Genomic DNA, 12,854 nt, shown 5'->3' with positions numbered 1-12,854 from the left:
ACAATACACCGGATAATGAACAGAGTAAAGATGAAAAAGAAGAAGAAGACCCCACCGGATAGTTCGGTGATTGATTTGAACACACCGGAGGAAAGCACCAGAGCACTGTTGAAAAAGGGGAGAATGTAGTGACCTCACCAGATAGTCCGGTGATGATGTGATAAGCACCGGAGAAGGCACCAGAGCAATTTACACAGAGAAGACGTTGACTCGGATGGCTAAGGTATACTCATCGGAAAGTCTGGTGATGAAGATGGAGTATACACCAAAGTATACAGTGTTCACAGAGGCTTGAGTGGGGTTCCAACGGCTAGTTTCTGAGGGAGTACTCACCGGATAATCTGGTATTAGTATTATTATTCTCACCGGATCATCCGGTGTCAACAACTTTTTAAAGTTGTTGGGTTACCGGCTTGTGCGTGAGTTTGAGGCTATAAATACCCCTCCACTCAGTCATTTGAGGGTGCTGGAGTCCAAAGAAGTTCATATACACCCGAGAAGACATCCAAGCCACCAAAGTTCTTAAAGTGATCATCTAAGGCAATTAAGCACAAGATTAGTGAGTGATTAGTGCTTATAGGCCTAGAGAGTGAGTTTCTAGGTGATTGCTGCCTAGAGAGTGGAACAAAGAGTGATCCAACAGTGTACCTCTTGGTACGCCGGGACCTTGGAGTCTTGGTGACTCGCCAACAAGCTTGTTGACCCTCTGACTTGGTGTGGAGCGGCAGCAAGGCGATTGTGCGGGGACGCGGAGACCCTTGCCTTTGTGGCTCAAGCTTCAAAGTAATTACGACGGCGAGGAACTGGAAGAGAGGCTAGTGGTGAGACCTTGTCTTGGTAGCTTGATGGCTCATCTGGGTGGATTCTTGTCTTTGTGACTTGGTGGCTTAAAGGTTGTGACCGGGTGCCGACCGAGAGCATATCCTTTGTGGAGCTCTAACGTGGACTAGGGGTGGCATTCATACCATCAATACCACAGAAAAAAATTCTTGTGCTGAGTTTGCTCTCTCTACCTTATTTACATTTCTGCATTTACTTACTTGCAGTTTACCTTCTTAGATGCAAGCGCTTTGTTTGGTATAATAGACACACTAGATAAACCTAGAGCATATTTAGATATAATTTGATATAGGTTTATCTTGTATTATTTTTGGAGCTGAAAGAGTTCTAAGTGTCTTAATTCACCCCCTCTTAGGATGTCACCTATCCCTATAATTGGTATTAGAGCCTTATGCTCTTGATAGTCTTAACATCCTAAAGTTGTGACATCCGGGGTTGGGATGGATTCTCATAGTGCTTCACTTTTCGATGACATAAATTTCCCGCGTTGGAAAATTCTAATGTCTTATTACTTGCAAGCTCGAAGCTTAGATGTTTGGAGAGTCATTGAGGAAAGGGATGGAACCTCGCAACACCAACAGGAGAGGCAATTAGATGTATTGGCAAAGAGTATCTTTTTTTATCTATATGTGTTGATGCATTTAATCGTGTTTATTTTGTCACCAATACTAAGCTCAATGGCATCAAGCAACTACCCCATGAAAGTGCTAATGATATGTATTCTCATTTGAACATTCTTGTTAATGAGATCAATAGGTTAGGTTTGACATCAATTGAAGATGATCAAGTGGTGAGAAGAATACTTCAAGCTATTATTTCGAAGTACAAGTTGATAGTCTCTATCATCTATGACAACAATGACATCAAGAAGATGACTCCAATTCAAGTGCTTGGCAAGATCACCGCTTATGAGATGACAATGAACGTGGGGGTGGAAGCTTCTTCCTCATCCGACACCAAGAACCTTACTCTCATAAGCAAGCAAGCTCAATGTTAACACATGAAGGCAAGGATGAGTAGACAAGAGAAAGAGTCAAGCCTCAAGTGAAGATGATGAAGAGAGCTATGAAAAAGATGACCAAAGCACCTCAAGCAATGAAGAGATGGATCCTGAAGTCGCGAAGCTCATCTCACAAGCAGAGAAGAACATCAAGAAGATCAATGCTAAGATTGATCACCCAATCTCCATGAAGCACTTGGTCAAAACAATTGATCATATCAAGAAGGAGAAGAAAAAGATCAAGAACAAGAGGGAGATAAGGGGAAGAGCCAAGGCATTTGCAAGCATAAGAAGATGGGTGAGCAACGATGAAGAATCAAGCTCAAGTGATGAAAGCTTCACCATCCTCCCATACAAGAAAAGCTCTTTCTCAAAGTCATCATCACGCAAGTCGTTTCGCAAGCCATCTCACAAGTATTTTATGGCCAAAGGTATGTATAGCGATGTAACGATGATGAATCCGATGAGGATTCTTCTTACTATGATGAACTCCTTCATTTGATCAATGAGCAACAAAGGACCCTTAAAAACAATCTAAAGAGCTTAAGAAATTCAATGCACTTAATAACATTTATGCTACTTTTGTTTCTAATTATGAATAATTATTGTGCAAATTCAATTTGCTAAATAAGGATAATGAACAGTGAAAAGATGAAAAAGAAGCAGAAGACCCCTCCGGATAGTCCAGTGATTGATTTGAACACACCGGAGGAAAGCACCAAAGTATTATTAAAAAGGGGAGAATGCAGTGACCTCACCGGATAGTCTGATGATGATGTGATAAGCACCGGAGAAGGCACCAGAGCAATTTACACAGAGAAGATGTTGGCTCGGATGGCTAAGGTATACTCCCCGGAAAGTCCAGTGATGAAGATGGAGCATACACCGGAGTATCCGATGTTCACAAAGGCTTGAGTAGGGTTCCAAAGGCTAGTTTCTGAGGAAGTACTCACCGTATGATCCGGTGTTAGTACTATTGTTCTCACTGGATCATCCGGTGTTAACAGCTTTTTAGAGCTGTTGGGTTAATGGTTAGTGCACGAGTTTGAGGCTATAAATACCCCTCCACTCAGTTATTTGAGGGTGCTGGAGTCCAGAGAAGTTTATATACACATGAGAAGACATCCAAGCCACCAGTGCTTAAAGTGATCATCCAAGGCAATTAAGCACAAGATTAGTGAGTGATTAGTGCTTATAGGCATATAGAGTGAGTTGCTAGGTGATTTCTGCTAAGAGAGTGGATCAAGGAGTGATCCAATAGTATACCTCTTGCTACGCCGGCATCTTGGAGTCTTGGTAACTCGTCGGCAAGCTTGTTGACCCTTCGACTTGGTGTGGAGCGACAACAAGGCGATTGTGCGGGGGCACGGAGACCCTTGCCTTTGTGGCTTAAGCTCCGAAGTGATCACAATGGCGAGGAACTGGAAGAGATGCTAGTGGTGAGACCTTGTCTTGGTGGCTTGGTGGCTCATCCGGGTGGAGGCCTTGTCTTTGTGACTTGGTGGCTTAAAGGCCATGACCGGGTGCCGACTGGGAGTATATTTTTTGTGGAGCTCCAACGTGGACTAGGGGTGACATTCATGTCATCGATACCATGGAAAAAATCCTTATGTTGAGTCTGCTCTCTCTACCTTATTTATGTTTCCGCATTTACTTACTTACAGTTTATCTTCTTAGATAGGTTGCAAGCGCTTTGTTTGGTAGAGTAGACACACTAGATAAACCTAGAGCACATTTAGATAAAATTTGATATAGGTTTATCTTGTACTGTTTTTGGAGCCAAAATAGTTCTAAGTGTTCTAATTCACTCCCATCTTAGGATGTCACTGATCCCTACTGTCGTGGTCAGGTCTGGTCGTACCACTTAGGCCCTAGGTGATCATATGTTTCCCAGAGTGGTCATGGACATAGCCCACTTTAGTGGTTGACTGAGGAAACTGTATCCCAACGGGAGGTTAAGCGTCTGGAGAGAGAGAGAGAGGAAAAGCATGGGGACAGAGAAACATTAATTACTGCCGGACCCGAGGGAATTTTGGTTCCCCATGCGGCCTTCTGAATTTCGAGCGGACCGGACCCCGTGGCAGTTGAGATACTACAACGACCCTTTAAATTGGAGCGCTCATGGTTCCCCATGAATCCTTTCATTGCCTCCCTTAGTCTCCAAGCCTTCGCGCTCAGAGCCCTTTGTCTCCGTCTCTGTTCTTGCCCTCGCCGCACCTTTCATTATCGTCCGATGATGTTTACCGGTAGCGAGCCTATGTTCCTCAGATCCAAGGATGACATGGCGAGGCTAAAGGCGATACACGAAGCCAGCTTGCTCACCTGCCGCCTTTCCTTGGGGTACTCCGAGGATAGCGCGCCTACTCCCCGCTAAGGGGAGATCGTGCTGTTTGTCTCATTCTTCCTAGCGGGCTCCGTGCCGCCCTTCTTCGAGTTCTTCACCCCCATCATCTCTTTCTACGATATCTACCACCTCCACCTCAACCCCAACTCCATTCTTATGTTGAGTATCTTCCTCATCTGTGTGAGAACTTTGTCAGGGTCGAACTGTGCCTCGACCTCTTTTGATCCTTCTATACATGTTGGTCGGTGACCGGGCCGGCCACCAGAAGCTATGGGTTTCTCCTTCGCGACGGCACCGCGAATCCCTACATTGAGGTGGGCCTCATGTCATCACGGTCTGGCTGGAGGGAGGATTAGTTCTACATCTCGGATGATAGATCCTTGGACAACCTTCGTATACCAAGCGCACCGACGCATGTCATATACAATTGGGGAAATTCACCCATGACAACCCTGGAGCTACTAACCCTAGTCAAGCGGGTTGGTCAACATCAAGAGCCTAAGTCCAGGAAGAATGGAGTTTCGACCGTGTGCCAATAGAATCATTGCTGGAACGCTTTTCCGAACAGAGTGTGGTATGAAGTATGACTACCACATATGCCTCATTGGATATCAGAGAGCAGTGTGCTCCCCTCTTCCTGAGTGATGCCCTTCAGTAAAAGGTTGTTGCTTCCACTGCAGTAGAGGCGTCCCTCTACTAGGGAGTATCTGCGGGCTTGCCGCGTGACCTTATCTGCTGACGCATCATCACCAGGGATCACTCAATTATGAAGGTATGCCAAGATCTGATCCATCTAGGTCGTACCTGAATCAAGCTGGGTGACCACATGATGGCCGCCCAAGGACTGCACCAAAGGAGGCGTTGCCTCCAAAGGCATTACCTCGAGTGCTCCGTTTCCAAGTGGAGCATCCCCTTCACCTTGGCTCAAAACCGCGACGGATGGTCGTGTGAGTCTTTCTTCAAAGACTCAGACCGGCACAGGTGTGTAAGAAGAAGCTAAATAGACCAGCTCATCGGCGAGGAAGTTGTCCCTACTCAGGACATGATCAACCATCATTGTTGGGTTAGAGCACTAGAATTGCTTTTTCACTCGGTTTACGACCAGTAGCGAGTCCCCTTTCTCTAGCAGGTGTTTTATGCCATGTGCGGAGGCTGCTCTCATTCCTGACAAGAGGCCCTCATATTCTGCAACATTGTTAGTCGCATGAAAACAAAATTGAACTACGTACCTGAGGGTGTCATTGCTAGGTGAGGTCAAGACCACTCCAAGCCCTGTTCCCTTCAGCGTGAACGACCCATCAAAGTGCATAGTCCAGTGCTCTTCTGCCTCTGGTTGTTGTTTCTGCTCGAGCTCTAAGGACGACCAGTCGGCCACAAAATCAACCAGCGTCTAGGACTTGATAGCTATTCGGGGGACGAACTAAATATCGAACTCCCTGAGCTCTACTACTCACTTTGCTGTCTTTCTGTTGTATCCCTACTATGGAGGATCTCACTAACTAGGAGCACGGAGATTACCTTGAATTACTGAACTTGCAAGAGGCCATCAGCATGGCGTACAATAGCTTTTGTGCCTGTGGGTACCGAGCCTTTGCGTCCTATAAGACTTCACTAAAGTAGTACACTAGTCACTGAAGACCTTCGCGCTAGATCACCAGGACCGTGCTCGCTACCTGGGGGGTTGCTGCCACATAGAGTAAGAGCTCCTCATCTGGTCGGAGAGCCGTTAGCATTGGAGGGGAAGAGAGGTACCTTTTGAGATCTTGAAACAACACCTCTACTTCTGACATCCACCGAAAGTGGTCGCTTTTCTTCAGGAGCTTGAAAAGCAACAACCCTTTTTCTCCCATCCTTGAGATGAACCTCCTCAAAGATGCCACGCACCTAGTTAGTTTCTGGACCTCTTTTAACCTGTTCAGGGACCCCATTTGGTTGACGGCTCTAATCTTGTCAGGGTTTGCTTCCATTCCCCGACTAGACACGAGGAAATCGAGCAACTTCCCGGATGGAACTCCAAACGTGCACTTTTCCAAGTTTAGCTTCATGCAGTACTTCCGGAGGTTGCCGAACATGTCCTGGAGGTCCGTGACATGATCATCCTTGGTCTAGCTCTTTGCGACCACATCTTCAACATACGCCTCGACATTTCTACTGAGCTATGGTTGAAGGATCAGCTGAATGCACCACTAGTAAGTGGCACCGACGCTTTTCAAACCAAAAGGCATTTTTACATAGCAAAAGACCCCGAAGGGCATTACAAAGGTAGCTTTCTCCTCATTTACCCTATTCATGCTAATATGGTGATACCCTAAATGAGCATCTAAGAAGCTTAGCATGTCCTTGCCGGTAGTCGAGTCCACAAGCTGGTCTATCTGGGGTAGAGGGAACAGATCTTTGGGGCATACCTTGTTGAGGTCGGTGAAGTTGACGCATATCCTCCACTTACTATTGGGTTTTCAAACCATGGTCAGGTTAGCCAGCCACTCCGGGTAATACACCACTCAGATGAATTCTGCTTCCAGGAGCTTGTCAATCTCCTCACAAAGTGCTTCCTTTTAGTCGAGTGCAAACTGACACGCCTTTTGCTTTACTGGTCGTGCGTCAGGTCGCGCTAACAATTTGTGCTTGATCACGTCCCTAGGGACCCCGGGCATATCAGATGGGCTCCAAGAAAAGACATACGCGTTTACCTGGAGGAAAGTGATGAGCGTGAGTTCCTATTTGGGGTCCAGACTGACCCCTATCTGGACCATCCTGGATGGGTCGGTGTTGTCTAGGCATACTGCCTTGAATCGATCATCAAGATTGGCAACGACGTGTACCTACATGGGGTGACCACTGGGCCCGGTGTTTTCGGGCTGCGACCCAGGAGTCAGCTCGATCATGTCGAGGTTCCTCTTATCGCAGTGCAGGGTCGTCTTTGGATTTCCAAAAATAGGGATGACTCCTGTGGGACCAAGGATCTTGATCGCCTGGTATGCATAGTGGATGATGGTTATGAACTGGGCCATCACTGGTTGCCCTAGGATCGTGTTGTATGTGGTCGTGAAGTCCACCACGACCTTCTCGGTCCTGAAGTTGCTCGGTGAATCGAAGGTGATCGGCAACTTGATCTGTCCCAACGTCTTGGCTGAGGAGCTAGGGTGATCTCGAAGAAGGGAGGAGATGGTTTCAATGCACTCCTCAGAATTTGCAGGGCGTCCAGCACGTCGGTGAAGAGGAGGTTGATGGATCTCCGTCCATCGACAAGCACACGCCCCAATCACATGTTGTGCACCATGGGCTCGAGCACGGTGGGGCAGCGATGTAGCATCCGGGGCGCTTGATGTGTGTGGGGTGGTCTACCTGGCTAAAGGTCAGCGGTACCTCCGACCACTTTAGATGTGGACTCAGGCCCGACATGGTTGCGCATACCTCGTGGACCACCGACATGTAATCCCTACTAGAGAAATACATCGCGGTGCCCCCAAAGATATGATGGACCATGTGCTCAGCCTGGTGGAATCCCAAAGCCGACTGGTGGGGGTTGGCCTCATCTTCACCATTGTCATTGCGCCTGGGTTTGCGTTCCCCAAGCTCCTAGTCGATGATGCCTCGCACGACCTAGCATTCGGTCAAGTCATGGGAATCGGTATAGTAGATCGGGCAGTAGCCTCTACCCTTCTCCCCATCCTTCTTCTCGAAGCATCAGCACGGTTGGCCAGTTTGCTCAACAGCCATGACGTCGGGTGATCCAGCCTTGCGCTTGTTCTTCTTTTTGTCCTTTCGACCGACCCCTTTGGAAGAGGTGGGTTGGTTGGAGGTCGGCTGTGGTTTTGCGCTGATCTAGTGCTCTCGGGCCTCGGTGGCCTACACATATTTATTTGCGAGCTTGAAGAGCTTGGTGGTGCTTCAGACTTCCTTGGTGTCTAGCTTTTCAACCATCTTCTGGTCTTTGAACCCCCTCTAGAACACTATGACCACAAACTCACCTGTGATCTTTGGAATGGTATTTCGGCATTCAGTGAAACGCCGGATGTAGTCTCACAGCAGCTCACCATGTCATTGCCTAACCTAATAAAGATCATCTTTGACCCCTGGTCGAGCATAGGTTCCCTAGAAGTTGGTGACGAACTGGTCGCACAAGTCTTTCCAGGACCGAACCGACCCACATGGGAGGTTCATCAGCCAGGACCATGCTGAATCAGCCTGGGCGGTCATGAAATAGTTCGCCATGACTTTCTCGTCGCCTCCCATGGCCTGCACCATGGTGGTGTGGATCTGCAAGAACTCCTCCAGGTTAGTTGAGTCATCATATTTTTTAGCTAGGACTGGCCGAAACTTATCTGACCAACACACCTCTCGCAACTGAGTTGAGAAAGTGTTGCACCCCATCCCATAATGGGGAGCCGCTCGCCGTTAGGCAACAGCATGCAATAGGTGAGAGAGCAGATGGTCTCGCAGCCCTAGTGAGGGGGCAGAGGAGTCCAAGACCTCCCCGCAAGGGGAAGGTGAGTGGCAGGGCCACTTGCCCTTTTCCTCCTCTCGCTGGGCATGGTCTTCCTGTTTCTAGGTGGCCCTCTGGCCCCGAATTATGTGGCAGAGGTCGCAGTGGTGAAGCGAGTCACGCAGATCAGCAAGTGGACTGACCTGGCACAATGGGGTCTCCTCGTACTCCCTGCTACTGAGGGAGCCCAGTTCCCTCATGCCACGGAGTCCATTGCGAACCCAGCCAACCACCATCCCGGTCGTTCCTTATGGTGGATGGGGTGGTGGCTACCATGGTCTGGCTCCAGGCGGTCTCTACCAAGAGGGCGAGATCGCGTAGGCATGATGCTACCGGTGAACCATCAGGTACTGCCACCGGTGGGTGGCTAAGAAGTACCAGTACAATCTACAGGTTCTCTGCGGGCTCATTGCCTTGTAGTCAAGCCGTTGACCGCAGAGCGGCGAGACATCGCGAGGAGGGAGCCCCTAGTGCTCGTGTTCCGCGTACAGCACGATGACCTTGAAGACAATGCCACCAAGTCTCCTCCTCATGCGAGCATTCCTTCGGGCGGCATTGCTATTGTTGGGGCTATATGGGACCCCCATGCCTGCGTTGACCAGGTTTTCCTCTTGGCCTACGGCATGGAGCTCACCTTCGGTTCCTGTGACACGAGCATCACTATTTCCCTCTGCTGCATAGGTCGCCATGCAGACTTCTCATTCGGTCTCGAAATTGTCGGACTCCGTCTCGATATCCCATGCTTGGAGCACACTGGGCTCATTTGGGTCATTCCCCATGATGAAAACCTCATGATGGCCGAGTTCATCAAAATAGGACTCTGCAGCCGTCATAGATCCGGATATGGGTAGCCTAACCTTATTATCAACACTTGCAGAAACATGAAAAAAAACGCGCCCCCTACCTGGCATGCCAACTGTCGGGGGATGATCCCTGACAATGAATCTGTGGTATATCAGATGACGCACGCGTTGATCAATGGTTTCTTGTGGATGTATATCAAACTAAGTCAAGCACACAAGAATTGATCCAGGTTCAGGCCTCTCATGGGATAATAGTCCTACGTCCTATGTATTATCTTATGGATTGAGTGAACTTGTTACAAATCCGTTCTCTTTTTTCTACAAGCCGGGTCTACACCTATTTATATACCAGGGCAAAAGATGTTCATACAAATGGACCATGCCAAAAGAAAATGATAGACCTATACCTCACGAAGCCTAGCTATTCCTAGCTCATGATGACGGTGTGTAAGCATGCCCACCCCACTCTGGTCATCCTGCATGCCATGTACCATCACCGAACATCGTCATGCTCACCCGTCAGGCCATCCTGCAGCATTAAATGCTACGGTATGGGACACTGCAACACCAAGCTGTCGCACGACCATGGCCTCGCCGAAAGGGAGTGCCTGGGGAAGGGAAATACACGAGTGGATGTCATTAAATGCATCTTGATAGGTTAGATGAATACCATAAGGTTTTTTTCTGTGGCCAGGGGGCTGGTCGCACGATGAGGCCATGGTCTTGAAAATATCTACTACTGGCTGACATTTGACGGTGTGGGGCTCGCCTCGTGGTGCACCCCCTTATCTATTACACCGACAAGGGCGATTTGAGAGGGTCGTGAATCGCTCCGTCTCGCTGTGCTCACTCCTCGACATTCACCAACAAGCCGAGATGCCGTCCATCGGTGCAAGCGTGATTATACGCACGGAATTTCCATCGGCACCTTTGTCCATTGCTCACGCCTCTCCAATGTCCATAGTTGACACAATCTACGTAGTCGGCGGCGGCGGCATGGCAGGTGCATGCGCTACTCGGCCATGTTCGCGCTCCTAGACCTCAACGAGCACTGCCGCGATGGTACCACACACAGTCCTTGTGGTTCTTGCTGGGCATCAAGGTTCATCATCGGTACAAGTGGCGGCACGGTGGTCAACATCCCCTCACCGTGTCTTACATTCCAAGCATTAGGTTTCTTTTGTGTACAATTTTGATTTTGAGTTAATGTGATGTGTTAAGGGATTTGTTGAATCATATATTGTGATAATTTTTTCATCTTTGTTTGGTTCAATTTTAAGTGGACAGATCATTCAGTTCATGTCCTCCCCATATTTTAATCTACCTATTCTTTACTCAACCGGAAACCATAATCGCCAAAACCGAAAAACTATAAGTAAATGATGAAAATTGCAACAGAAAATGATAATTCTTAGAATTGGAAAAGTATCCAGGAAACGATGCAATATTTCTGTTGAACACGAAAATTGTCTTTTACTCAATCGGAAAAGATAATTATTAGAACTGGAAAACGATGAAATAGTTGCCAAGGAAAATAATCTAAGATGTAACCAAAAATTGAAAAAATGCAAATAGCAATAAAACAAGTAATTTTGTGAGATTAAACTAATAAAACAAGTGATTTCACGCGTTACATATATGACAACAACAATAAAATAATAAATATCCTAAGAAAAGCATCATATATATATGGTTACTTGATTATTTTACCTATTTTTCCTTTCCTTGATTACCCGAAGATTATTTTCCTGATTACTTGATTAGTTTCCTTGTTTAGAGAGGAAATGTTGGAGGCTGTTATTCCTTTCCTTGATTAGCTAAAGATTGTTTCTTGATTACATGATTAGTTTTCTTATTTAGAAAGGAAATCTCCCAGGCTGTTATCTCTTCTCTTGACTAGCTGAAGATTGTTTCTTGGTTATGCGATTAGTTTCCTTGTTTATAGAGGAAATATCACAGGCTCTTATTCCTCTGTACTCCATATATGACGTTGCTGTCAAATAAATCAACATATTTTTCAGTTTTAGAATGGTTGTTTTCCGATCATTGAATAGTGAATTTTCGATCACGCCAAGCCATTGTTCTGATCACGAAACATATATTTTTGGTTGTGACAACATGTATTTTTCTGATTATGTAAACATATTTCTTTCGGTCACTCCAACACAAATTTTCATGTTTTGTAATATGGATTTTCCTGTTGCATAATGTATATTTTTCTATTTTATAATATGTGTTTTTCTATTTTTTCCACCGTGGGTCTGTTAGGTCACTCTGGTAGGTTGGGTTGGTCCGAACGCCGATGGGTAGAATAATATTTAATGCGTGGTCTAGCACCGCCCGTGTGACCCAATCCACTTTCGATCCCACTCGAGCAACCCAATACGACCCTTCGAGGAAAATAACAGGAAATTTTGATTCCACTACCTAAAAAACAGGAACTCCGGTCCCGCTGGGGCGTGCCAAATGGAAAGTGGGCCATCCACATCCCGACACATTGCGATCAAATTATGGAAAATACTGGTTGACTAACGGAAGTATGTTCTAGCGATGCTCAAAAAAAAAAAAACGGAAGTATATTCTAGCAGACACATGAAAAGTATGACCTCTTATACCGTAAAAGAGGCCACACTTTTACCGGAAATGGATGACCCGTAAACAGGAAAAATAAAAAAATGGCATTGAATTACAGGAAAAGTAATTTTGTTTCATGAATCTGTCATCGGTCAAGTAAATTTTGCCCTTGAGATTAATGAAATCGTTGCCAGAATTGTTTCACTCAAGTACATAGTGTGTTTTTTTGACCTTAACTAATGTGGTGTTCCGCAACAGCCAGGAGTACTCTGATCTGCCGGTCGATGGTTCAATCAGCAACACCGCGACTGAAGCGGCTGCAATTCCATCGGCATCGCCGAATTACCCACGCTCTCGTATATCTATGCACCCAGTCCACAAGATGCTGACCTCAAAGAAGAGGAAGGCATCTGGTTAGTCAAAGAGGGTTACGTTCTCAACAATTCCCGACGGGCCCTCACTTTAACGATCCAACGGAGAAGATAACTGCATAACAGTGGAAATCCATCCAAATTTTGTACATGAAAATACTAACTAGGTGCCACGATCATTTTCTCCCCAGGTTGATTGCGTTGTCCCGTCCCGTCTAACGCATAGGTCTTGACCAGTTGATGTGGCTGAAACCATCAAGATGCTCTCGCCGGAACAGGAGGAGGAGATTACGCCGCTAGGATGGGGCCAATTCCTAGAAATTGAACTAGAAAAATTCGAGAAAAGACATCTATTCTGCTGGTTAATGCCCAGGATCAACACGGAGACTATGGAGCTAGATTTGCCACATGAAAAGGTGTTGCCGATCAGAGAGGA

Source organism: Phragmites australis, chromosome 12, assembly GCF_958298935.1.
Source record: "Phragmites australis chromosome 12, lpPhrAust1.1, whole genome shotgun sequence".
In the NCBI taxonomy this organism is placed as follows: Eukaryota; Viridiplantae; Streptophyta; class Magnoliopsida; order Poales; family Poaceae; genus Phragmites; species Phragmites australis.
Note: the sequence above shows the minus strand (reverse complement) of the source record.